Here is a 26,658-nt window from a genome sequence, read left to right as displayed (position 1 = left end):
AACCTATGGGGGGGGGGCAGGAGACAATTGCCACTTCTCCTGAATGAGTCCAGGAAGAGTATGTTTACTAATCTGCCCCTAAATGCACCTAATTGTACATTGATTTCACCATTGGGGCTCATTCACACAGGCGCTCCTGCAGCGTGACGAAGCGCCTTGTTTATGGGGCTGAAGCTGCTCGCAGGCAACCCATATAGCCGCTCATTCTAACGTGACAGATCTGCACGGGCGAGCCCTGAATGCACACTGTGCGCACGCCCCTGTCCTAGTAGGATAAGCAGCAGTGTCCGTACAGCTGCTGCATCCCCCCCCCCCCCCTCAATAGAGGAACATGGGCTGCCTGCACGCTGCTCCAGCCGCAGAAACAAAGCAGTCATTCGCGCTGTACGGGCCACAGCGTCCATGTGAATGAGTCCTAAGGGTCCATTCACATAGTGAGATGTCTGCGATGCCGATGCGCTGGAAACACAAAGCGACATTTCATTCAGTTCTTTTGACTACAGCGCACAGCAATGCAGTCGATTACGTCGCATCACGCTCTGATGCAAAAAATAAAATAACTGCATGCTGTACTACTTCTCTTTTTTTTTTTTTTTTTTTTTTTCAGAACGAACCACCATGTTGCAGTGGTGTGAACTGAGCCAAATGTAAACAAGGTAAAATGCCTTGTCTTGCGTTTGGACTGCTCTAGACACGACTGCTCAGTGCAGTCCCACCACACCGACACTAAAATTTGTTATACTGATTTATAACCATTTGGAAATATGCTATAAACACAGGTCCAGTGTGAATAAGGTTTAATCAGATCCTGGACGCACAGAATTCTATTTTCTCTAAATGCAGCTAAACTGGCCACCCCTAAATGCACAATGTGAATAATACTATTTAAAAAAAAATGCATTTAAAAATCATTTAGAAATGTCCTCTAATAGCATTTAACCACAAAATTGGTTGTGCCAGTGTGATTGAGCATTTTTTTTGTGTTGTGTTTTTTGGGCAAATTCATGCACTCCTTATTCTATTACTAGACTTTTAAAACTTCACATATTCAGTTTGGTTAGCCAGGGTACTGGGACTACTTTTTTTTTTTTCTATAAATTTTGTCCTGTGTTTCATTATATGTTAAATTCCATGGACACAAACTCCAAAATCCAGTACAGCCAGGTTTCAGTCGTAACTTGTGTGAACGAAGGCTGCGCGTTCATGCAACATTTGGAAGGCGACCTTTTGGCGCAAAAGCCAGTGTTGTTGCGGATGCCAAATACTATATGGGAATGTGCGTGCATGCATCTGGAAGTAGGTTTTTGGAACCCGAGCCAGTTGTTCCTCTTGCTTGCCTATGACTGCTGTTCTTAATCAATTTCACGCCTACCTTAGCCAGAGAAGTGCACCCCCCTTTGGAATGCAGTCCAGTTATTTGAGGACACGGCTGCATTGATTCTGCAGCTCAATCTAATTAAAAGTGCATTTCCTTGGCTAAAGAGCTTGAGGTGGACTACTAAAACATATTTTCTTCAATGAACGTAAATTTTCCTGTTCACCAAAATCAGGTTATATCTGGACCTTTATGCTGATGCTTGTGAATTCAGTTTTTTTATGATCATTTCAGATGGATCTGAACTGTATACATACAAACTGCTAATATTTGTTTCAGCTGAGGGGTGCAGCTGTAATGCTGATATATCAGTAGGTTAGTGTAGATTCCTTTCACATCTTCTGCTTGTATGTTGTAGGGGAGTCATCATAACAGTGCAGTCTTTTCATTCATAAATGTCTAGCGTGGTCAGAGAAATGAAATAGACTTAAAATAACAATTTGACAGATTCTTCTAAACATATTATCTTTAGCGAAAACAAATCCAAAACCTACTCAAATGTGAAAAATAAGATCATAACGGGTTTTTTTTTTCTTTATTATTATTTTGTAAAGGAGGTGTTTTATTTAATTTTATTTTTAAACAAAAAAATGTAATTGCTTGCAGATTTCCTTTTCACAGTTGCATTTCTTTTGGGGGGTCTGTTACACATATATATATATATATATATATATATATATATATATATATATATATACATACATACATACATACATTTTTTTTTATTTCTTCTAGATAGCTTTGAATTTATAAAACAATAATTAGGGGAACTACGTGGGCTACAGTAAAGCTGGTAACACATTGCAATTAAAGTCACATTTAACTAGTCGTCTTTGTTATTAAAAACTACTTAAAATGGCCTACAAATTGGCAGCAAGTCTATGTGCATATGGCCATATTTGTGCCCCTCCCTTTCCCTAGAAAAACAAAGAAGGGCAGCATAAAGAAATAATACTCTTCAAGTAAAAGCATATTTGCTGCCTGGCTAAAACACACAGGATAAGAGAAGAATTCAGACTACTATTCCCTATCTAGTTGTTTGGTGTCCATATACTTTCCATTTCTATGAGCCCTGTCCATACCATACATGTACGGTGGTGTGCAGAGCATTGCACCTTAATGAACATGGTGTGAACAAGCCCTAAGCCATGCTCTTGACAATGATATGACAGGTTCCCTTTTAAGATTTGCTTATCGCTGCAGGGAAACTGTGGACACAGCTGTTTCTAAAGAATGGCCTTCTAAAAGTCCTGCCTACATAAACACAACAGCTTGTCAACACAGCTGTGTCTACAGTTCCCAATATGTCAAGAGTAATTTTTTATTTTAATCCCAAGTATATGTTATTTCTGGAAAACACACACTTTTGTTTATTTTACACCAACTGATCCATGTCCCATCATAAAATATTGAGCCTTTGATAATCATATTAAATATAAAAGTTTTTTTCTCTGGCTACCTATATTCTATATTATTTTTATTTTCTATCTGATTTGTTTGCCATACCCTTTTCATTTAAAAGTCTGACTTTGGGAGAAACAACAGAAGTAGTTAAGTAGGATAATTACTACCTGATGGCATCCAAGTTAATTGACTTCACCCTCCCCCCCCATGTATTTTTTGTTAGTTCGCTTGCATAGCATGTCTTGCTGTATGTTTGCCATGATAGATATATACAGAGTTCTTATGATTTTGTAAAAGAGCCTTATTTTTAATGGTGAAGTAGGGAATGAAAATTTGGCCCAGATTAACTAAAGCATGAAGAGAACTTTTTAGTTCAGACATTCACAAAGGGGAGAAAAGTAGGACTTTCACTCTACATGATTGGTTGGTTGTAGTCAATACAGGTTCACTTTACGCTTTAGTGGATCGCCTATACTATATGGGTGAATCCAAGAGTTCAAAAAACATGTACAAGCTTTTGTTACTGAGTTCACCTCAGAACTGAACAATTTGCAGGGAATAAACCTCTAGACCTTTTTTTCCTGTGAAATCAATTTTTTTCTCCATTTAAAAAAAGCGTACATTTACTTCTCAATTAGCAAAGAATGTTGTCTAATTAGTAAACTTTTGCTACTTGCCATTAATTAGTGAAACACGCAATACAGGCTTGTCCCTTTGAATGGTTGCATTAGGATTCCACAGAATGGGGTTATCAGATCACTCAGACAAGTATAGGGGTAAAACCCAGTCTCTGGGAGAGAGATGGCAGTGACTTTCCCTGCGGTTACTTTGTATCTGAACACAAAACCAAAAACGTAATTCAATGCAGCTCACTAGTATTTGGTATGGTGACTGCACTTATTTTCTTTTTAGAAGCTTCTTTTGCTTTATTGCAACATGGTAATCTTGCAAACACCACACTTCCTGTCTGTGGGAGTCAATCCTCCACTGTATCTATGGAGGGAGCCATAGTTATCAGCCTAGGCTGCTCTTCTGATATGGACTACGAACATGTCCTTATCTCTTCATCTCCATTACATGGAGGGCAGGGAGATTGATAGTTTACAGAAGATATCTGGCTAGGCAGATATTCTGCGTTGCAGCACACAGGAAGTGACAAGGACGTTAGTTTCCCGCAAGATCAGCAGGTATTTGTGTATTTGCTGAAAACAATCTTAGCTTACAAATAAATGATAGAGATTATATATAATATTTTCACACAGTATCTCACAAAAGTGAGTACACCCCTCACATTTTTGTAAATATTTTATTATATCTTTTCATGTGACAATACTAAAGAAATGACACTTTGCTACAATGTAAAGTAGTGAGTGAAAAAAATCAACCAAACAATAATCTCCTGTGCTCCAGTGGTTTGCTAGACACGGATGGTGTGGTCCATTCTTGAATATAAGGCAAAATCTAAAGTCTTGCAGCCCTCTTCAGAACAATGGGTATTCGTACAACTAAAGAGAAGATGAAAAGAAAAGAGGGCGCACCGACCTAGTGCATTACCAATATAAAAGTTTTATTAAAAGTGTAAAAACAATGGTACTACTCACAATCGAGCGTAAAAAGCAAGCTTTTCTTAGCAGTCACAGCTACATCCCTTGGTGCCTGATGACAAGAGGTAGATGATGGCACCCCAAACGGCTGATGCGTTTCAGGAGCGCACCCCTTTCCTCAGAGCCTAGGCGGTCTGTCCATGTACAGCTTGTATAACAGTGTAAATTTGCTGTCCCCTCAAAATATATCAACACACAGCCATTAATGTCTAAACCTCTGGCAACAAAAGTGAGTACACCCCTAAGTGAAAATGTCCAAATTAGGCCCAAAGTGTCATTGTTTTATGTGGCCACCATTATTTTCCAGCACTGCCTTAACCCTCTTGGGCATATAGTTCACCAGAGCTTCACAGGTTGCCACTGGAGTCCTCTTCCACTCCTCCAGGGTGACATCATGGGGCTTGTGGATGTTAGAGACCTTGCGCTCCTCCACCTTCTGTTTTGAGGATGCCCCACAGATGCTCAATAGGGTTTAGGTCTGGAAACATGCTTGGCCAGTCCATCACCTTTTACCCCCAGCTTCTTTAGCAAGCCAGTGGTCATCTTGGAGGTGTGTTTGGGGTCGTTATCGTGTTGGAATACTGCCCTGCAGCCCAGTCTCCGAAGAGAGGGGATCATGCTCTGCTTCAGTATGTCACAGTACATGTTGGCATTCATAGTTCCCTCAATGAACTGTAGCTCCCAGTGCCAGCACCACTCATGCAGCCCCAGACCATGACATTCCCACCACCATGCTTGACTGGAGGCATGACACACTTGTCTTTGTACTTCTCACCTTGTTGCCACCACACACGCTTGACACCATCTGAACCAAATAAGTTTATCATGGTCTCATCAGACCACAGGACATGGTTCCAGTAATCCATGTCCTTAGTCTGCTTGTCTTCAGCAAACTGTTTGGGGGCTTTCTTGTGCATCATCTTTAGAAGATGCTTCCTTCTGGGACGACAGCCATGCAGACCAATTTGATGCACTGTGCGGCGTATCGTCTGAGCACTGACAGGCTGACCCCCCCACCCCTTCAACCTCTGCGGCAATGCTGGCAGCACTCATACATCTATTTCCCAAAAACAACCTCTGGATATGACGCTGAGCACATGTACTCAACTGCTTTGGTTGACCATGGCAAGGCCTGTTCTGAGTGGTACCTGTCCTGCTAAACGGCTCAGAGAGTTCTTTGCCATGAGGTGCCATGTTGAACTTCCAGTGACTAATATGAGAGTGAGAGCGATAACACCAAATTTAATACACCTGATCCCTAGTCACACCTGAGACCATGTAACACTAACGAGTCACATGACACCGGGGACGGAAAATGGCTAATTGGGCCCAATTTGGACATTTTCACTGTACTCACTTTTGTTGCCAGCGGTTTACATTAATGGCTGTGTGTTTGAGTCATTGGAGGGAAAAAGTAGTATTTATTAGACGGAGGAACCTGGATACATTTTTAAAGATGTGGAAGCCTTGGTTAGATAAAATGGGATGTCCTCCATAGAGGGAGTTACCAGGGAGTGGAGATCGTATCTAAAAAATTAGGTGGATATGACCTGGAGGGGAGCAGAAAGGACCGAAATTGGAAATGAGAGAGCAGAGAGAAATAAGATCACATTATATATTTGTGTAATATTTAAATGGACACGGCACATGGATGGGATTGCTTACACTTTAACCACTTCCCGCCCGCCCGGGAAGTGGTTCTGTTATCCTGACTGGACGTCATATGACGTCCTGCAGGATAACATGCCTCAGCGCGCCCCCGGGTGGCGCGCATAGCGGCGATCGGTGGAGCGGTGTGTCAGTCTGACACACCGCTCCACCGATCTTGGTAAAGAGCCTCCGGCGGAGGCTCTTTACCACGTGATCAGCCGTGTCCAATCACAGACAGACGCGAGTAGAGGAGAGCCGATCGGCGGCTCTCCTGGCAGGGGGGGTCTGCGCTGATTGTTTATCAGCGCAGCCCCCCCCCGCAGATCACCACACTGGACCACCAGGGATCGCCACTAGGACCACCAGGGAAGGGGCAACATGTGGATGGCCAGGTATGTACCCCATGGCCATCCACATGTGCCCAGTGTGCCAAATCTGTGCCAATCAGTGCCCACAAATGGGCACTGATTGGCACCATTATGTTGCAGTGATGCCCAGCAATGCCACCCTTAGGGGCATGACTGCAAACAAGCAGTGCCATCAGTTCCACCCATCAGTGTCCGTTCATGCCACCTGTCAGTGCCCATCGGTGCCCATCTATCAGTGCCCATTCATGCCCATCCGTGCCGCCTATGAGTGCCCATCCGTGCCGCCTATGAGTGCCCATCCGTGCCGCCTATGAGTGCCCATCCGTGCCGCCTCATCGGTGCCCATCCGTGCCGCCGTATCGGTGCCCGTCAGTGCAGCCGTATCAGTGCCCGTCAGTGCAGCCGTGTCAGTGCAGCCGTATCAGTGCCCGTCAGTGCAGCCGTATCAGTGCCCGTCAGTGCAGCCGTATCAGTGCCCGTCAGTGCAGCCGTATCAGTGCCCGTCAGTGCAGCCGTATCAGTGCCCGTCAGTGCAGCCGTATCAGTGCCCGTCAGTGCAGCCGTATCAGTGCCCGTCAGTGCAGCCGTATCAGTGCCCGTCAGTGCAGCCGTATCAGTGCCCGTCAGTGCAGCCATATCAGTGCCCGTCATTGAAGAAGAAAACTTACTTATTTACAAAAAGTTTTAACAGAAACAAAGAAAAACTTTGTTTTTTTTTCAAAATTTTTGGTCTTTTTTTATTTGTTGCGCAAAAAATAAAAACCGCAGAGGTGATCAAATACCACCAAAAGAAAGCTCTATTTGTGGGAACAAAATGATAAAAAATTTGTTTGGGTACAGTGTAGCATGACCGCGCAATTGTCATTCAAATTGCGACAGCACTGAAAGCTGAAAATTGGCCTGGGCGGGAAGGTGTCTAAGTGCCTGGTATTGAAGTGGTTAATATAAGGAAGAACACGGGGGAGGTGAAGGAAGGGAGGGGTCACAAAAAGGTTAGAGAACCACAGAGGGGATTTGAGGTACTGGTGCATTCTTGTGTTTACTTTACCTTGTTAAAGGAAGAAAATATGAATAGTGCACAATAATGTATTGAAGGTTATTTAAGTTTGAAATCACGCATGACATTGTAAAGATGCTACAGCAATATACATATGATTTTTTAGATGCCTCTTGATTGGTAGTACATGTTTTTTGTAAAAATATTAAAAATAAAAGAGTAATAAAGTTAAAAAAAAAAAAAAGTGTTGTCACATGAAAAGATATAATAAAATATTTACAAAAATGTGTGTACAGGGGTGTACTCACTTTTGTGAGATATATATATATATATATATATATATATATATATATATATATATATTATAAACACACACACCGGGTAGAATAAGTATTGAACACGTCACCATTTTTCTAGGTAAATCTATTTCTAAAAGTGCTATTGACATGACATTTTCACCACATGTCAAGAACAACCCAATCCATACATACAAAGAAACCAAAACAAACATGTTCAGAAATTAAGTTGTGTAATAAAATGGAATGACACAGGGAAAAAGTATTGAACACATGAAGAAAGGGAGGTGCAAAAAAGGCATGGAAAGCCAAGATGCCAGCTGAAATCTATCAGCATTTAGAAAGCAATCCTGCTGCTTTTCCTTGTCAAAAGAAGTTTATTGAGTATACAATGTTATAAAGATACATAAAGTAAGTTTACAAGGATCTATAAAGTAAGCTCATTGTTTTATAGTAGGGTTTATATAGGTAAATATCATGAAATTTCAAATATTAAACATTGGGTTCACGTAAACCTAAATTAAAGATATATATCATTTACTTAGTTACTTTTGTAGGTATTTAAATGATTTATACCTACTATACATATTGTTTACAAGTAGAGTGTATATAGGTCAAATACATTCTGATAATGAGCTTTAATCGTAAGGTGGAGAAAAGGAAAGAGAAAGAAGAAAAAGGGTTGAAAGGTAGAGGTATGGTCCACAAGGTTGTCCCGCTCGTCAGTTTATTATTCTTTTTAGTTCTCTTTGAAGCCTTAGAATGGGTGTCTCTGTAAGTCATTTAATCTGTTACCATGGCAACAGGACAGAGTCATTGAAGTTTGACAGGAACTGTTGTTTTATCCAAGGATGCCAAAGTTTTTCAAATTTTGGAATTTGATTTTGATCGATGGCTACCATCTTAGCATGGGACACTGTATTATTCATTCTGTGAATTGTTTCTGCTAGTACCAATGTAGGAGATTTCCATGCCTTGGCCACTGTTTGTTTTGCAGCCGTTATTAGTTGGATCATAAGTTTGAATTGAGAGAGTGTTAACCATTCCGGTTTTAGATTAAGTAAAGTTAAATATGGATCTGGTTGTATTATTTTTTTAAATATTTTAGATGCAATCACGAAGACTTCCTTCCAGAAGGTTTGGATTACTGGGCACGTCCACCATATGTGTAAATATGTGCCTATTTCTGGGCATCCTCGAAAACAAAGAGTTGAGGTATTAGGTGAATATTTTGCCACTCTAGCGGGTACAAGGTACCAGCGAGTTAGGACTTTATAATTTGTCTCCAGTGCTAAGATGTTGGGTGAAGATGACTTAGATGTGAGCCATATGTTAGACCAGTCCGTGTCTTCTAAAGTTCGTCCCAGGTCCTCCTCCCACCTCTGAACGTAAGAGGGTCTATTAAGATTTGCTACTCCATATAATTGATTATAAAGTGATGAAATTGTGCCTTTAGCAAATGGATCTTTTGTACAGATTGATTCAAAAATGGATAATTGGGATAATGGTGTATCCCCCTTTAGGAATGGTGTATAGAAATTTTTGATTTGGAGATATCTAAATATCTCAGAGTTTGGTAGATCATATTTTTCTCTAAGCGATGGGAATGAAAGGAATGATTTAGATGCTTTGAAGTCATTTAGTGTCTGAATGCCTGATGTTGTCCAAGCTTTAAAAGAATTTGGGTAGATCCATGCCGGATAAAAGGCCGGATTTCTGATAAAAGAAAGGAGAGGATTGTGTGGAGATTGTAACTGATATTTGGTTTTTAGTTTATCCCAGAGAGATAAGAAGTGTTTAGTTATGGGATTATGAATTTTAAAGCGGTCTTTAGGATCAAGCCATAATAAATTTGATATTAATAGAGGGTCATTTTCTGAAGCCTCTATAAATACCCATAATGGGATTTCCTGTTTTGCATGATATTTGGACAGACTGGCCAAATGTGCTGCTCTGTAGTAGTTAGTAAAATTAGGGTATCCCAGGCCTCCTTTATTTTTGGGAAGATGTAGTGTGTGTATAGGTATACGTGGTTTAGAAGAGCCCCATATAAACGAAGTTGCTCTTTTTTGTACTATTCTCAAAAAATAGGAAGGAATTGGAATAGGGAGGACTCTGAATAGATAAAGCAATTTGGGTAGAATAGTCATTTTGATTGCATTAATCTTCCCTATCCAGGATAAAGGAAGTTGCGACCATTGTTTTATTAGATTTGTGATCTGTCTTAATACAGGAGGATAATTGGTTGAGAATAAGTCAGAATGAGATGCTGTTAAATGAATTCCAAGATATGGGATTTTTCTGCCCATGTGAATGGGAGTGCAGCCCTAGCCGGGATCAATTCCATGTTTGTGAGTGAAATATTAAGCACTAGGCATTTCTTAGGATTAATCATAAGGCCGGATAGGGCTGCAAATCCATCAAGAGCTGGTATTAAGTTAGGACCAGAGACCTGTGGTGATGATAGAAAAAGTAATATATCGTCTGCAAATATACATAATTTGTGTATAACACCTCCTACTTCAATGCCAGTTATAGTTTGGTTTGTTCTGATGTATTGGGCCATGGGTTCGAGTATAAGGGCAAATAATAAGGGAGATAATGGGCAACCCTGTCGGGTACCTCTTTCGATATTAAAGGCTTCAGATTTGTATCCAGCATATTTTATATAGGCTTTGGGTTTATTATATAATGCTTTGATCCATGTTAAAAAGTGGGGTCCAAAACCCCATTTTTGTAATGAATATTGCATGTATTGCCAGGATACTGTGTCAAATGCCCTCTTAATATCGAGAGATAGAAAACATAAAGGGATTTTCCGTTTTTTAGCAATATGTGCCAATAACACTACTCTGCGTATATTATCGCCTGCCTGTCTATTTGGCATGAAGCCTACTTGATCTCTATGTATTAATTTTCCTATAATGCTATTGAGGCGTTTTGCTATTATTTTTGCTAATAATTTAATATCGAGGTTTAACAGAGAGATAGGCCGATAATTCACACAGGAAGTATCATCAGAAAGGGGTTTTGGGATCATACAAACAATTGCCATTAGTGTTTCTTGCCGAAAAGAATGTCCATCTAGAAGTTTGTTAAAAGTTTCAGTGAGAATGGGAGAGAGTATTTCTGAGAATGTTTATAGTATAAAGCCGAGTAGCCGTCTGGGCCTGGTCTTTTGTTAAGTTTTAGGTCTTTTATGGCATTAGCAACTTTATCTATAGTTATAGGCTCATCCAAACTGCTTTTTTGATTCTGAGATAACTCAGGTAAGGTTATTTTTGAGAAGAAGGATTCAGCTTCTGTAGGATTAAATTCATTGTTTGTCTTGTATAAAGTTGCGAGATGTGAGTGAAATTTATGGACTATTTTAACTGGATTACAAGTGTAAATATTTTTTGATAATTTCAAACGTATTGGTTTGAAAGATTTGTTAGTTGAATTTAATGCCCGAGCCAAATATGTACCTGGTTTGTTTGTATTCATGTAGAAATTGTGTTTGGAGCGTTTAAGGGATTTATCAACTGACTCAGTGAGAAATAGATCGTATTCCAATCTAGATTTTTCCAGATGAGATTTTGTACTCTGAGATGGATTATCTTGAAATGATATGTAGGCTGCATTAAAATTGAGTTCTAGTTTTTTTGCTAGATTTTTGCGTTCCCGTTTAAATAGTGCCATTTGTCTTTGTATTGTACCACGCAAGACAGGCTTATGAGCTTCCCACAGTGTTATTGGGGAGATGTCTGTTGTATTATTAATTGATATGTATTCCTTTAAAGCTTGTTCAATGGCCATCTGATGTAGTGGGTGTTTGAGCATTATGTCCGGTAAGTACCACGTTGGGTCATGCGCTTTTGGTATGGCTGAGGCTATAGTAGTGTATACTGCATTATGGTCAGACCACGGAATCGGAATTATATCTGATGCAATAATTTCTGGTATCATTCCTATTGTTAGAAAAATATGATCTATTCTGGTGAAGGTTTGATGAGGGTGCAAGAAATAAGTGAATTTCTTTTTCATTGGGTTACTTTCTCTCCATGAATCTACCAGATTGTATTTGGAAAGAAGTTGAGGAAAAGGTAATCTAGAGGTTATTTTGGATGGTGTAAAAGGTGATTTATCTAGAAATGGGAGGAGGACCTGGTTCGAATCCCCACACATTATCACTGTTCCTATTTTGTGTGTATTAATCACTTGTAATATATGTGAGAGGAATGGTGTAGGTTGTTTGTTAGGAGCGTAGTAGGAAATCACCGTGATTGCTGTATCCATAATATAACCCATGAGTATCAGGTATCTACCTTCTGGGTCTTTAATTTCTGATGATAAGGTGAATGGTGTGGATCGGTGAAATGCAATTAGAGTTCCCCTTTGCTTGGTACAGGCAGAAGCCGTGTAAATTTGTTGATAAAAAGGAGAAATATATTTTGGAGTAGAATCTTTGCTGAAGTGTGTTTCTTGGAGGCATACTATGTGACCCTTCTTGTTATGGAAAGTACGGAAGGCTTTGGTCCTTTTTTGAGGGACATTTATTCCCTGAACATTCAGGAAAAGTATATTCAGCGGTGCCATGGCAATAGATCAAATAGTTTTGACTTACTTTTTGTTATGCAGAGCTGACTGCGCAGATCAACCTGTGTGGACTGAAGAGATGAATAGATAGAAAAGAAACCAGTGAATTCTGGAGTAAAGAGTAAACAAAAAACATATGAGATTAGATGATACATTGTATAAATAATTTTTTGCAAGTAATCACAATTTACCCGTGAAAGAGAATAAATCTCTCTCTCAGGGGAATAAGTGCCTTCGTCACACTCCCACATAATATGGTTGGGAGAATGAGGAGGGCTAATGGGGGTACACGGATCTTCCGCTTACAGGAGAGAAGTGCTATGTCAAAAGACATCAAAATGATGTTTCATTAATTGGAGTGCAGAATATAGTTTTTGTTGAAATTATTTATTCCAGGGTGGTTGTATATGGTTAGTCTTGCCCTAGGCTAAATAATTCAGTTAGAAAGGTACTGTTAATAACTTTGGTATTGATGAAGATAGTTTGAATTATTTTGGGATTTTAACCCTTTTAGAGTAAACAATTACATATTTTATTCATATGTAACTGTTTAGATATGTTAACTCATAAAATTGAGGTTGTATTGCTTCAGATTAGAATAAACAAAAACATAATTCTAGGAACTAGTTAGGTAATAATATATTTGTTTTAAGAAAAGAAAGAAAAAGCTTCCATTACTTCTGGATTATTGAACATATTTGTCCTAAAAAGTAATACATTTATTGTTATTACCTGAAAATATATAACTGAACAAGAATTTCCTTATTTCACTTATATATTCTAAGGCTATATGAATCAGAAGCAATAAGAAATATAACTGGAATGTAACATGATCCCATACAGTGTGTGACTATCAGAATGCAGTTACATTCAGTTATAAATATAGGTTTTTTATAGAGAACCATCTCTTAGTATAATAAATGAAGAGATATCAGGAATTAGGATGTCAGTCCATTGAATCTTCTTGGTCCATGGATGATGTGGCATAACGGCCTCTTTTGTGAGAATGATGATTCCCATTTTGTTCTGAAATTTTCTGGGTGCTGCCTGAAGGTGAAGATGATGCCATTCTTCTGCGTGTGGGAGTGTTGCTGCTTGTGGGTTCTGTCAGATTTAATTTTAAAAGGGTTTGTTGTAGTTCATCTGCTGATCTGCTTCTGTAAATTGTACCTTGGTAGTTAAATCTGACTGAAAAGGGGAAGCCCCATTGATACATAATGTTGTGGCGTTGCAATTCCATTAGTTGGGGTTTCATGGATCGTCTTTTAGTAATAGTAAGTTGGGATAGGTCAGCAAAAATTTGATAATTGTGTCCTTGAAAATTAAGTTCCTTTTTTTTCTCTTGCAGCAATTAGTATTTGTTCTTTCGTTCTGTAATAATGAAATTTTGTGATTATATCACGTGGGGGTCCATCTTTCTTTTTGGCTGTGAGGGCTCTGTGTACTCTGTCCAGTTCTAAACGTTCAATAGGGATATCTGGCTTTAGTTCTTGTAATAGAGCAGTAATAGTAGATTGCAGGTCTGTCACAGTTTCAGGTATTCCCCTTATGCGCAAGTTTGAACGTCTGGCTCTATTTTCGTAATCTTCGAGCTTAGTTTGAAGTATTAAATTCTCTTTTTTTAATTGTTCCAATTCTGTTATATTTTCTTGGGTTGTAATTTCAATTTCATCCATTTTTATTTCTAAGGCTGCGGTGCGGTTTCCCAGCTCTCTTATTTCTTTGGTTAGGCTTTTTGTTATTTGGTCTGAGGTTTGTTTTAAAGCCTTATGAAGCATCTTTTCAAATTGTAATAATATTACTGGGAATACTGAGGAGGCTTGTGGAGAAGTTTGTGAGAGGATTTGTTCTGTATCTGACTCAAATGGAGAGTCTTGCTGTGACATTTTCTGTCTGTGAGAGCGCCCTGATGCTGTATCTTGTGAGGTGACTGGAGCTGCTTCAGCTGCAGTGAGTGCCTGTGAGCTCTTTGTGAGGTGATTTTTATTTCTGCCACGGTTTCCTCCCAGTACCATATTTCCTGCCCAAACTTTCACAGTTTGTTCCCTGGGGCAAAAAGGTTCAAATGGATACCTTTTGAGCCTGCAGGCTCCGCTTTGTCCTTCTCTTCTCTCCTCAGCGGTGTGGAGCTCTAACAATGCATGTCTGCTCCGCTAGGCTCCGCCTCCTGTCATCCTGCTGCTTTTCAGTGCAAATTAATATCAGCTGGTAATGGGTAAAAGCAAAAAGCTCTCTCAAGACCTTTGCAACCTTATTGTTGCAAAACATACAGCAGTGGCCAAAAGTTTTGAGAATGGCACAAATAATAATTGTCACAAAGTCTGCTGCCTCTGTTTTTATGATACCAACTTGCATATACTCCAGAATGTTTTGAAGAGTGATCATATGAATTGCAATTAATTAAAGAAAAATAAATTAGTCCCATAAAAAAACATTTCCACTGCATTTGTGAAGAAGGCTTCAGGGCGCCCAAGAAAGTCCAGGTAGTGCCAGGACTGTCCCCTACAGTTGGTTCGGCTGCAGGATCGGGGCACCACCAGCGCAGAGCGCACAGTGAGGCAAAGACTTTTGGAGAATGGCCTGGGGTCAAGAAAGGCAGCAAAGAAGCCACTTCTCTCCAGGAAAAAGAACTAGGACAGGCTGATAATCTGCAAAAGGTACAGGGATTGGACTGCTGAGGACTGGGGTAAAGTCATTTTCTCAGATGAATCCTCTTTCCAATTGTTTGGGGCATCCGGAAAAAACCTTGTTCAGAGAAGAAAAGGTGAGCGCTACAATCTGTCCTGTGTCATGCCAACAGTAAAGCATCCTGAGACCATTCATGTGTGGGGTTGCTTCTCAGCTGAGGGAGTGGGCTCACTCACAATTTTGCCTAAGAACACGGCCATGAATAAAGAATGGTAGAAAAACATCCTTCTAGAGCAACTTCTCCCAACCATCCAAGAACACTTTGGTGCCGAACAATGCCTTTTCCAGCATGATGGAGCACCTTGCCATAAGGCAAAAGTGATAATTAAGTAACTTGGGGAACAAAACATCAACATTTTTGGTCCATGGCCAGGAAACTTCCCAGACCCTAATCCCATTGAGAGGCCGGTGAACAAAAAAAAAATCCCACAAATTCTGACAAACTCCAAGCTTTGATTATGCATGAATGGGCTGCCATCAGTCAGGATGTGGCCCAGAAGTTGATTGACAGCACACCAGCGTGAATTGCAAAGGTCTTGAAAAAAAAAGGGTCAACACCGCAAATATTGACGAGTTGCATAAACTTAATGTAACTGACAATAAAAGCCTTTGACGCTTATGAAATGCGTGTAATTATACTTCAGTATACCATGGTAACATCTGACAAAAAGATCTAAAAACACTGAAGCAGCAGACTTTGAAAATGTATGTTTGTGTCATTCTCAAAACTTTTGGCCATGACTGTACTGATGGCATTGGTTGGAGAAACTCTAAACTTCTAAATGTTCCCGTGAGCACTATTGGGGCCATAATCCGGAAGTGGAAGGAACATCATTTCACCATAAACCATCCACGACCAGGTGCTCCTCGCAAGATTTCTGACAGAGGAGTGAAAAGAATTATCAGAGAAGTTTTGAAGACGTTTGTGTGGAACGAGTCAAAATCACACCTGAGCAATGCATGCAACTAGTTTCTCCATACAGGAGGCATCTTGAAGCTGCCATTACCAACAAAGGATTTTGTACAAAGTATTAAATACTTTTCAGATAGCGTGTTCAATACTTTTTTCCCTGTGTCATTTCATTGCAATACACGTAACTTAACTTAATTTCTGAACTTGTTTGTTTTTGTTTCTTTGTATGTTTGGATTGCATGGGTTGTTACCGACATGTGATGAAAATTTCATGTCAATAGCACCTTTTTGAAATATCTTTACCTTTAAAAAATGGTGACGTGTTCAATGCTTATTTTAACTGCTGTATCTTGGGTTTAGTTATACTTTAAAGCATAACTGAAGTCAAATTTTTTTTTTTTTTTGTAGAGAGGAATAGGAGCAGCTTTCATGTTTTTACTGGTTTTCTTTGTCCTCCGAGAAGTTGTACCCTGGTCACTATGGTCACCAGGAGAGAGAGTGATTAAAGATCCAAAGTTTTGAAGGCGTAAAGAGAAAATTGTCAAATGGGGACACCTGTTCTTGTGACAGCTGTCTATGAGGGGAATTTGTGCCACCTGAGCCTATATATTCATCTCTAAAACCACCTCTCATCTCCCACCATGGTATTCTTCTTCCCCTCTTGACCCTCTGCTCTGCCTGACCACCTCTCACCGGCAGTAGATGTTCTTGACACACTTGTATACCTTCCACTTTATGCCTACAAAAAACTAAGTGGCATAGTGGTTAGCACTGCTGACTTGCAACACTAGGGTCCTCGATTCAAATCCCACCCAGGACACTACCTGCATGGAGTTTGCATGTTCTCTATGTGCCTGCATGGGTTTCCTCTGGGTACTCTGGTTTCCTCCCACACTCGAAAGACCTGCTGGTAGGTTAAGATGGCTCCTGTCTAAATTGGCCCTAGTATTTTGGGTATGCATCTGAAGTGGGGATCTTAGATTGTAAACCCTTTTGAAGGCAGGGGCTGTTGTACAATAAGTGCTGCACACAATGTAAATACCTGTATTAATCGTAAGAGAAGGCAAGTTGTTTTGCTGCAAACTCGCATTTTAATTGTTCTCATTTGGTATATTTACTCTCCCACTTACAGACCTGAAGATCCGTTACTTTGGAAATGACCAGACAGAAATCTGTAGCTTAGATATTGGAACAAAAGAATAATATGGCACACTCTGGATACAACAATATCATATACAAGGGGTATGGGTGGGATAGGGGAATAAATCAGTTTTTATTGGGGGGATTAGTCCATGTAAGGAAAAATAGGTGAAATGGAAATAGTAGTAACTGTCCATGAAGGGCTGCCAGTTCCAAAAGTTTAGAAGGCAAAAAAACTCTTAAATATACAAAGGACAGGAGAACAGCGCCCTCAAAGTGCAGTAAACAATTTATTAATGTAAATAATAAGATTAAAATCCACTCACAAAGGTGTGGTAAAGATAGGCATATAGTGTAATCTGCTCCGACTACCGGGTGGGGAAAGAGTGTGCAATACTGATGTTGTAGTGGCTGTGTCTCCGCGGTGTTGTCTGTCATCCAGTCACACTGCTGGTTCACAATGCCTCCGGATGGTGGGGACTACAAACGGTGGCGTACACAAGCGGGCATCCCTTCCGGTTTGGGACATGCGTGTCCCGAATGCGAGCACCGCCCGCTGACCCGACCCAGAAGTGATGCCCGCTGGTGTACGCCGCAGTTTGTAGTCCCCACCATCCGGAGGCAGTGTGACCTGACGATGGACAACACTGCGGAAACACAGCCACTACAACATCAGTATTGCTCACACTTTCCTCACCCGGTGGTCGGAGTGGATGAAATATATATATATATATATATATATATATATATATATATATATATATATATATATTTACTATGGTAATGGTAGAGGTTTAACTCTAGTCTATTAAACACTTACTGAATAAGGGCCCTTTCACATTTGTGCGCCTTGGGACTGCAAAGTCGTACCCCATGATTTCCAATGGGTACCGTTCATATCTATGCGACTAAGGTAGTCTCTGCACTACTTTGTTGTGACTTGAGGTCCTTAGACCTCAAGATTCCACAGGCATTGCATCAAGTCGTGTCAAAGTCGCGTGACTTTCAGGTTGCTCAAGTATGAAAGGGGCCTAAATCCACATCTGGCTTTAGATATGATGGATGTGGAAAGCCTTTAAAAAAAAAAAGACATAAAGGCAAGTAGAATTCCAGGCTAAACCTAATTAGTCTGACTAACCTGTGTAAGAAGGATGTATATACGTAGTTACCCATTTTCAGCCCTCTCTAATCTGGTCGTTTGATCTCCCCTATGTCAGCCAGTAGGGGGAGACGAGAGTGCTTGCCAATGGCTGGTAAAGCCTGGAGCTGTAACCTCACAGATAGACCCATGGCTCATCTGTTGTCGGCACTCCCTCCTCTCCCCTGCAGCCGCCACTGGCTGACAGAGAGGAGTCAGATCACGTGACTGGACCGGCGTGACCTGACAATAGGTAACTATATACATCTTTCCTATTCCTACACAGGAGTATTTGTAAGATTAGGTGGGTTTAATATGGAATTGTAACTTAATATCAAAATTGGAAAGCAAGGTTTGTTTTCTTAAAATTTTTGAAAACCTTTAACATATTTATGAAAGAGGACACAAGTCTATCTCATTCCACCAATAGAAAAAAAAAAAGAACTAACCTTTATGAACTTCTCTTATCTGCTCCCGATTTTGAAAGTGTTTTGTTATATCTGTTCATTAAGAGCAAAAATATCTTGATTTTTGCCAGAAATCTGGTGAGTTGGTGACTTCTTGTGCTTTCCTTCTGTATACAAGAAGTGGTTGTTGAAATAAAGAATGGGGGATAAAGAGAGGTCTGAGTTCTTGTACCTAAACAAAATGAAGCCAGCAAGGCTGACACCATGTAGTTTGGAATACAGGACCAAAAATACACTGCTGTCATGTCAAAGTGAAAGGTAGGAGCGCACTGTATTTTGGCACATAATTAGTTATTTTTCTATACTTGCAGTGTGTTTAAAGGGACAAAACACGGAGGAATGTGCATTTATTGCAGAGATTGTACTATTATGTTGCCTTGACATATACATGTACTTGATTTTAATGGTACCCAAAGTTATAATTACGAAAGATAGATTCACCACTTGGACTTTTTCTGCCCTTACTCTTCAATGTTTCTGTGATACCATGGCAGTCATGTTATTTAAACCGAATTCCCTGTTGAGTGAGCAAGATATATTCTTTTCCCATGGAGTGACAAATATGGCCATATATTTTGCCTTCATTTGGACCAAACTCATTAGTTTGTGAGTGGTAGAACTTGGTCTTTAGTTTTTTGTTTTCCATTTATTATTATTATTATTATTATTATTATTATTATTATTAATATTTTTTTTTTCTTCCTAAAGTATATTTAAACCCAAGAACAAAAGTATTTTGCCACTTACCAGTCCTTGGATGTGATGGCTACATTAAGTTACTTTTTAGGCTTTATTACCTGGTGACCCTGCTAGTAACACACTACCTGTCCTAGGATGACAACTTGCTGTACTGTATCTGTGGATGAGCAGTATTGTCACTCTGGGCTGTTCGCTACTGATTTGGACTACAGAAAACTTCCCATTCTGCATAACCAAGGGAAGGTTTTCTGTAGTTCAGTGAGATATACTGGGCAGTGCTAATAACATAGCTTTAAAGTTTCAGTACAGCAGAGGCAGAATGCATTAAAAGTGTGTACTGAGTTCACTGAATTTCTGGCAGGATCAACAAGTACTTTTATTTTATTTATTTTTTTTGCACTTTCAATTGTATATTTATAAGACCAGAAGGTAGCAAATGAGAGAAGTTCATTTTTAGGGTTTGCACATGTAATGGTCTTTTCCAGAAGACATGGCTTAAAATTTCTCTACATAGTACTCCCAGCTATGTAATTGAAATATCTAGTAAACAAAGGCCGCTAAAGTGACTTCTTACACAGTTAAAAGGGTAGAGTGCTGGCACTCTTGTATCCTGCTTCTGACCCTGAATGTTTGACGTGAAGTGAGGAAACAGCAGTCTTCTGTTATATTGCTACAGTAAAGTGACTGAAATGCTCACCATATGTTGTCCCCAGAAGCATAGCAAAAATTCCTCTGCATTGTTACAGAGGGTTAATCTGTTAGCTGGCAAGCTGATTGCACAATGGATTTTTGTTGCAGATCCTTTCATTGATCAGGTCCATGCATTCAGCTGAAAAGTGATTCTTCACATGTTCATATTTTTTCTTTTACAAAGCAGACAGGCTTAAGAAAAATAAAGAAAATCTGCAGGAGCGAATTTAGACATTAATGTCTTTTGAGAGGTTAAACTTTTTGTGGACATATTTTTTCTTGCGTATCTGTCTATAAAAAAGCAAGTTTCCTAGGGCACGCTCCTCAATCCTAGTATTGATATTTTTAAGAGGTTTAAAGTAGAAATGCTGGTTGGTTACATTTTGTAGTTCTCTTAAGGCCCTATTCACACAGGCTGTCTGATCAGGTCTGCCTGTCTGTTTTTCAGGCAGACATGGTCGGATGCTTGCAGACTCCCCAATGGAGTGGCGGATGACAGCGGACTCATGTCCGCTGCTATCCGATCTCATCCTGCCTGCAAAATCCAGGCAGCTGGTGGGTACTATTTTCCATCTGTCTGGCAGATAGGATGAAAACGGACTGGCGGTCAGTTTCCACCCGAATTCCTTATAGAGGAGAGAGGGGCTGTGTCCGTGTTTGTGTCTGCTCTGCATAGTGAACGGAGACAGACCTGTCATCCGCTTGCTTAGTGGGGATCAGCCGAGCGATCCCCTGCTGCCGAGCAAGCGGATTTTGTCAAACAGAGGTGCCTGTGTGAAAGAGGCCTAAAAATGTAACCGTGCAGAAATAGGCTCATTCCTCATGGCAACCAAATGGGTTTCATCTTTTTAAACTTGCACCAACCCTTGAATAAGCAAATGTGTATTTGCGGATCAGTTATGCTGTTTCTTTAGTGGTTGTAAACCTCTGAAATGAAAAATGAACAACGCATACCCCTCTATAGTGTGTACTAGTCTCAATCCAAAAAAACTGATAAGTGCTGCTTTCAACTCATAGAATGTTAAAAGGTTGGCCTGGCAAGAAAGGTTCTTCATAAATCCATGTTGGTTACTACTAATCTATTTTCATCAGCAAATTCTTGGATATGGTCCTTTATCATCCCTTCCAATAGTTTACATACTATTGATGTAAGACTGATCTCTAGTTTCTAAGTATATACCTTGGCACTTTTTTTTGTATATTGGCACTACATTTGTTTTTTGTCAATCTGCTGTTACCATTCCAGTCAGTAAGCTGTCCTTAAGATGTGGCAAAAAAGGTCTGGCTAGAATATGGCTAAGGTCTTCGAGAACTCTTGGGTGTAAGCCATCTGGTCCTGGTGATTTAGGGTTTTCTAGTCTTTTTTGAACACCCCTCTGTCAGTCAGTTTTTAATTTTTTTTTTTTTTTTTTTTTTTTTTTTTATTATTTAAAGATGTGCAGCAGATACAGTATGAAGGTAACTTCGCATAACCTACATTCAGTATTATACATTCTAAGCACAACCAATACTCCGAGATACATTGCAGAAGAGTAAGGCATATATATATGTGGTAACAAAGTAATAAGTAATGCTATTACAGAAATGCCATGACCCTTCCAACCAGTCTGCTAGAGGCAGTCTTGTTTGGAGAGAAGAAAAAAGAAAAAGTGAAAAAAAAGGGGGGGGGGGGATAATACAACTGCCTGAGAGATCCGTCAAAGTGGGAAGTATAAAACTGAGTATGCTACCAGATTCTGTGCACACCATTTTTTCTTTTTTATTAATTCCGATAGAGGTAGACAAAAGGAGAAAGAGAGTGATGGAGAGAAGGGGAGAGAGAGAGAGGGGAAGTGTTGCGGAGAAAAAGAAAAAGGGGGTGAGAGAAGGGAGGGGTGTCACTCTCAGGGAAAAAAAGAAAATTGGATGACTCGCGCTATATAAATGGATGTGTGTGTGGCCAAATTCGTCACACAAAGAGCACTAAATACAATATCAGTGAATATATAAACCAAAAATGATCAATAAAACATAAATCATCAGTGCAATAATATATCGCAATCAGTGCAAACAACTGAAAAAATAAAGTCCAAACAGAATATACTGAAAAAAACCCATGTGAAAGAATCAAAAATAGTCCATAAAAGGAACTCAGGACAGGGTGAGTTGGCAATCACAGGTCTTGCAACCGCATGGAACCTCAAATGTGTAGAACCACCACCAAAAGTAAGAGCCTGGCCGCTTACCAGAACCCCATGACCCCCCGTTACAGAGGGTCTAAAAGGGCTTTTGAGATCCTAGTAGTCCGGACTTCCCAGGAACGGAGATGAAGCAGAGATGGGAGTGGAAGCTGGAAAAGGGCGTCAGGAGCTGGAGTGGGAATGGATGGATCCACAAGAAGGGGGCTCAACCCTCAGCATAGTGGTGTCATCATAGGAGAGAAAAAAGGGAGGGCTCCCATAGTGTAAAATCAGATGGTAATTTATTGTAGAAAAAAACAAAAACACTCACATGTAGGTAAGACAATCAACATCATCAATTGGAAAAATGAACTGTGGCACCGGCCGGATGACCACAGGTAGCTCGTCCTGTTGAAAATACAGCGACAGTGGGAGGTGGCGCGATGATGCCGCTCAGCCCTATGCTGCGTTTCGCAAAAGAATTGCGTCTTCCAGGGGCGCTGCTTTTTTATTATAATTTTAGACACTTTGAAGCGCAATTATTTTTTATATATTTTTTCTGTCACTCTCAGGGAGCCAGGGTCATCAGAACCAGTTAGACAGTTAGAATCACCAGTAATAATCATAAATATGCACATTGAAGAATTGCATCGGAGAAGCAGAACACATCCCAATAAAACCATCTGGTCTTATGTTCCTCAGACTTATCCCACAGAGCGGAGGTCAGGTCATCCATTTGCTCTATAACCTTCACCCTTACGAACTAATATACTGTTTTTAACATTACTTTTTTATTATTATTATTATTATACCCCTCCTTTTTCATTTGTATAAACTGAGGAGAAGAATGTATTAAATACTGCGTTTATTAACGGCTTGCCGACCGCCACACGGACAGGCAAATGGGCGTACAGGTACGTCCCTTTAAATTTGCTGCTGTGTGGAAAAAATTATTTTTATATATTTTTTGGGGATATTTATTATAGCAAAAAATAAAAAATATTGCGTCTTTTTTTCAAAATTGTTGCTCTTTTTTTGTTTATAGCGCAAAAAATAAAAACCGCAGAGGTAATCAAATACCACCAAAAGAAAGCTCTATTTGTAGGGAGCCACGTTGCATGACCGAGCAATTGTAAGTTAAAGCGACGCAGTGCCGAATCGCAAAAAAACGCTCTGGTCTTTGGCCAACCTAATCATCCGGGGCTTAAGTGGTTAATGTTTAATATTGATGTATTTTAATGCTGTCACCTGTGACCAGCTTCCCCTGATCATCTTTTATGGGGCCAATATTTTCTGACCTAGTCTTTTTACAAATGTATTTGAAAAAATGCTGGTAATTTCTCTTTATTCTCCTCAGCAATGTGTCTTTCGTAATCTATTTTAGCTGCCCTGATCACTCTCGTGCATTTCTTATTTCACTTACATTTATATACTATATTACACCTTATTTTTATTAAAGTTACACAATCAGATTAGGTGACTCACCCTAATAAAGGGGAATCTCCAGAGGACTTATATTGCATCTGTCATTCCACAAGACCATGTGTGGATCAACATGCCAAAAGAGAAATATCGCAAAAAAGTGGTTAAGTTCCCAAATGTTGGTATATAGTGACCCCAGACAATATGCTTATCAAAATATATATGATCTATTGGACATAAAACTTTAATTGCACAAAGACAAAAACCGTAAATACAAGACCTCCACCAAACACTGCTAATAACAATGTTGTTATTAAGGCGACCTGCACACGACTGCCGGGGCGACTTGCAAGACAACTTCTGTATAGAAGTCTATGCAAGTCGCCCCCAAAGTAGTACAGGAACCTTTCTTCTAAGTCGGAGCGACTTGCGTCGCTCCGATTAGAACGGTTCCATTGTACAGAACGGGAGGCGACTTGTCAGGCGGCTAGGTCGCCTGACAAGTCGCCCCCGTGTGAACCGGCTCTTAATCATTTAAAATGTAACACATACAGAGCCAAGTAGCACAGGCTCATATGAGCGGGTGAATGTGTCCTATATCTACTGTGTGGCCAGGAAATCAAGAAAGACAAGCTCATTTTGAGCAATTTTGACCCCTCAAGTAGTGTGTATGTGTCACCGGCGCAAAACCTCTCAATTACCTCTTATACCCCTTAACAAAATTGCTGCATTCAAAAAAACCATTCAATAGAATGGGTTAAATGTGAAAATTAATGGGTGTGAATGCGCTATTCATATATCTCCACCACTCACAATGTTATATATCTATTTCTAATATTATGTCATAGAAAATGTTTTACATCATGCGACAGTATCTTCTAATATTATGTCACAGAAGTAGGGTACTGTAATATTTAGAAGATACTGTCGCATGATGTAAAACATTTTCTATGACATATTATTAGAAGTAGATATATAACATTGTGAGTGGTGGAGAAATATGAATAGCGCATTCACACCCATTCATTTTCACATTGACCCCTCAAGGGTGGATGAATCAGATAACGCCACATATGAGCAGTGGATCAACTGCTCAAAGGAGTGTCGGTCTGAGGGAAAAACCGGTATCTATACTGTCATCAAGTTTTTTGATGTATATTGGACTAAACCCTCTTCTTATGGATAAGTGAAGGCATGTCCTATGTAGTAGCAAAAAAGAAATCAATGATGAACAAGACAGTGTAGATCACCAGCTGTGACAACCACCCAGATCAGCAAATTTTGTAAAATGCTCAGACAGAAACAGATCTTTCTCCCTCAATTGTGATCTTCTCGACTGATACTAGTGTAGTCTATTCAAGTATATGAACTCCACAGCAGAGACTGTGACACATGTGTTACTCAGAAATCCTCAACTGTGGCAAGTATCCAAGACAGCAACTATTAAGATGCTTGGGCTGGAATAGCTGTATCCCTCAGCTCCGATCCTCATAGCCGATTGTAATACAGTCTAATTGTGCACATACACTCCGCGGCCACAGCTATATGGGCTGTAGATGATTGGAATATAGCCGACTCACAATGTCATCCCTCCTAATCGCTATCAAATTGCTCTTAACATAAAAGCATACCCCTCCCCTTCCTCCTATTAACCCTGTCCCTCTGATACAGGGAGTACCCCTGGACATTCGTAAGCAAGTCATGTAAGCTGTCAAACCAGTAAATCAAAATCCTTGTGTAGCAGAAGTTCTAGTTCCTCAATTTTTTTAACCAGACTTCTAGCGTTTGTGTACATGCCTTTTAAATTTGTACACCTGGACATTTTCCTTGGTCACCTTTTGAGTCCCTTTAGGTTCAGAATGTCTACTAGCCTTGGAAACGTCTGTACACTCTGACATTTGCTCATTGCACGGTATACCTTTCTTCACTCCCTCCCCCCATGTCCTAGTTTAAAAGTTCTTCAAACTGACTCCAATGTCTTTAAAGAGATATAAACGATCCCTACTTACCCATCTACTCAGTATGCATGCTTTCCTTTATGTAGGAAGAAAACCATGACCCCATCTATGGAATTGTGGTTCTCTAAGATTAAAGAATTTACATACGCTGGACAAGTTAATATCAGCAGCCAATAACAAAGAGGAGCAATGTCATAACCGATGGTGACTGGACTGATTTTCTATTCTATTCAGATTACCAGACCATATTATCAACTTCAAGTTGAGACTTGATCCCCACAGTACAATACAGGTATTAGGGACCGAGGGTTGGGAGCCGAGCACAGCATTCTTCCCTCCTTTCCGCCCCTTTCCACCTATTCTCTCCAACTCCCCCCCTTCCTTTTTTGTTTGTGTTTTTGTTTTGTTCTCTCTTTTAGACACCATTTTTTCCTCTTGAGTCATACTCGCAGAGACCTTGTCAGACATTCGTGAGTAGGACTAAGGTGGGCAGTTGAGTGCTTTAAGGATACGATTTACCCAAGATTTAGTTTACAGTGTTATGGTTCTATTCCCTGATGCATCCTAAGATACCTATATTTGGCCACTTTACTACTTACGACTGTAATCCACTCCACTTTTGTTGAGAGAAAAAAAAACATTCCCCTCTGGGTGATCTATGTACATTGCAAGTATTACAACAACCTTTGTTGCAGATTCCTACCTTTTTGTTATTTTGAAGAAATCCCTCTGTCTTTCTCTGTGCCTCTGTTCTGAGTGAGTGTAATGGGAGTGGTTTCATAATTAACTGTCAGGTGTGAAGCTGAAGGGCACTAATGAGGAAATCTGCTGGGCCTGCATCCCTTTACACGTGTTCCTATTGAAAGTATCTAGAAAAAATTCGATACTCTTTGTTGCAAGTGATGCCTGAAATCTGATTTGTATCTTAGGCAGACTTCTGGGAAAATTGGTGAGCCAATCTCCCAAGTAGGAAATGATGTTTCTGGGGAGTGGTCAGTACATACTCTGTGTACAGAACAGCTCCAGGTAGCTATATTGCAATGTATTCTCAGAAAATTACATTGACTGCAGATTGAAAGGGAAAGGAAATTTTTAATTAAATTACATTTTTA

The 26,658-nt window shown here is 39.9% G+C and overlaps 1 protein-coding gene across 1 annotated transcript in view; it reads left to right on the top strand.

Annotated features, from left to right (window-relative positions):
- Positions 1–26,658, top strand: part of LOC141140905 (uncharacterized) — a 104,885-nt gene that overhangs the window by 498 nt on the left and 77,729 nt on the right. The window lies entirely within an intron of this gene.

The sequence above is a fragment of the Aquarana catesbeiana genome, linkage group LG01, assembly GCF_042186555.1.
Source record: "Aquarana catesbeiana isolate 2022-GZ linkage group LG01, ASM4218655v1, whole genome shotgun sequence".
In the NCBI taxonomy this organism is placed as follows: domain Eukaryota; kingdom Metazoa; phylum Chordata; class Amphibia; order Anura; family Ranidae; genus Aquarana; species Aquarana catesbeiana.
This window is presented reverse-complemented; position numbering and strand designations above follow the sequence as displayed.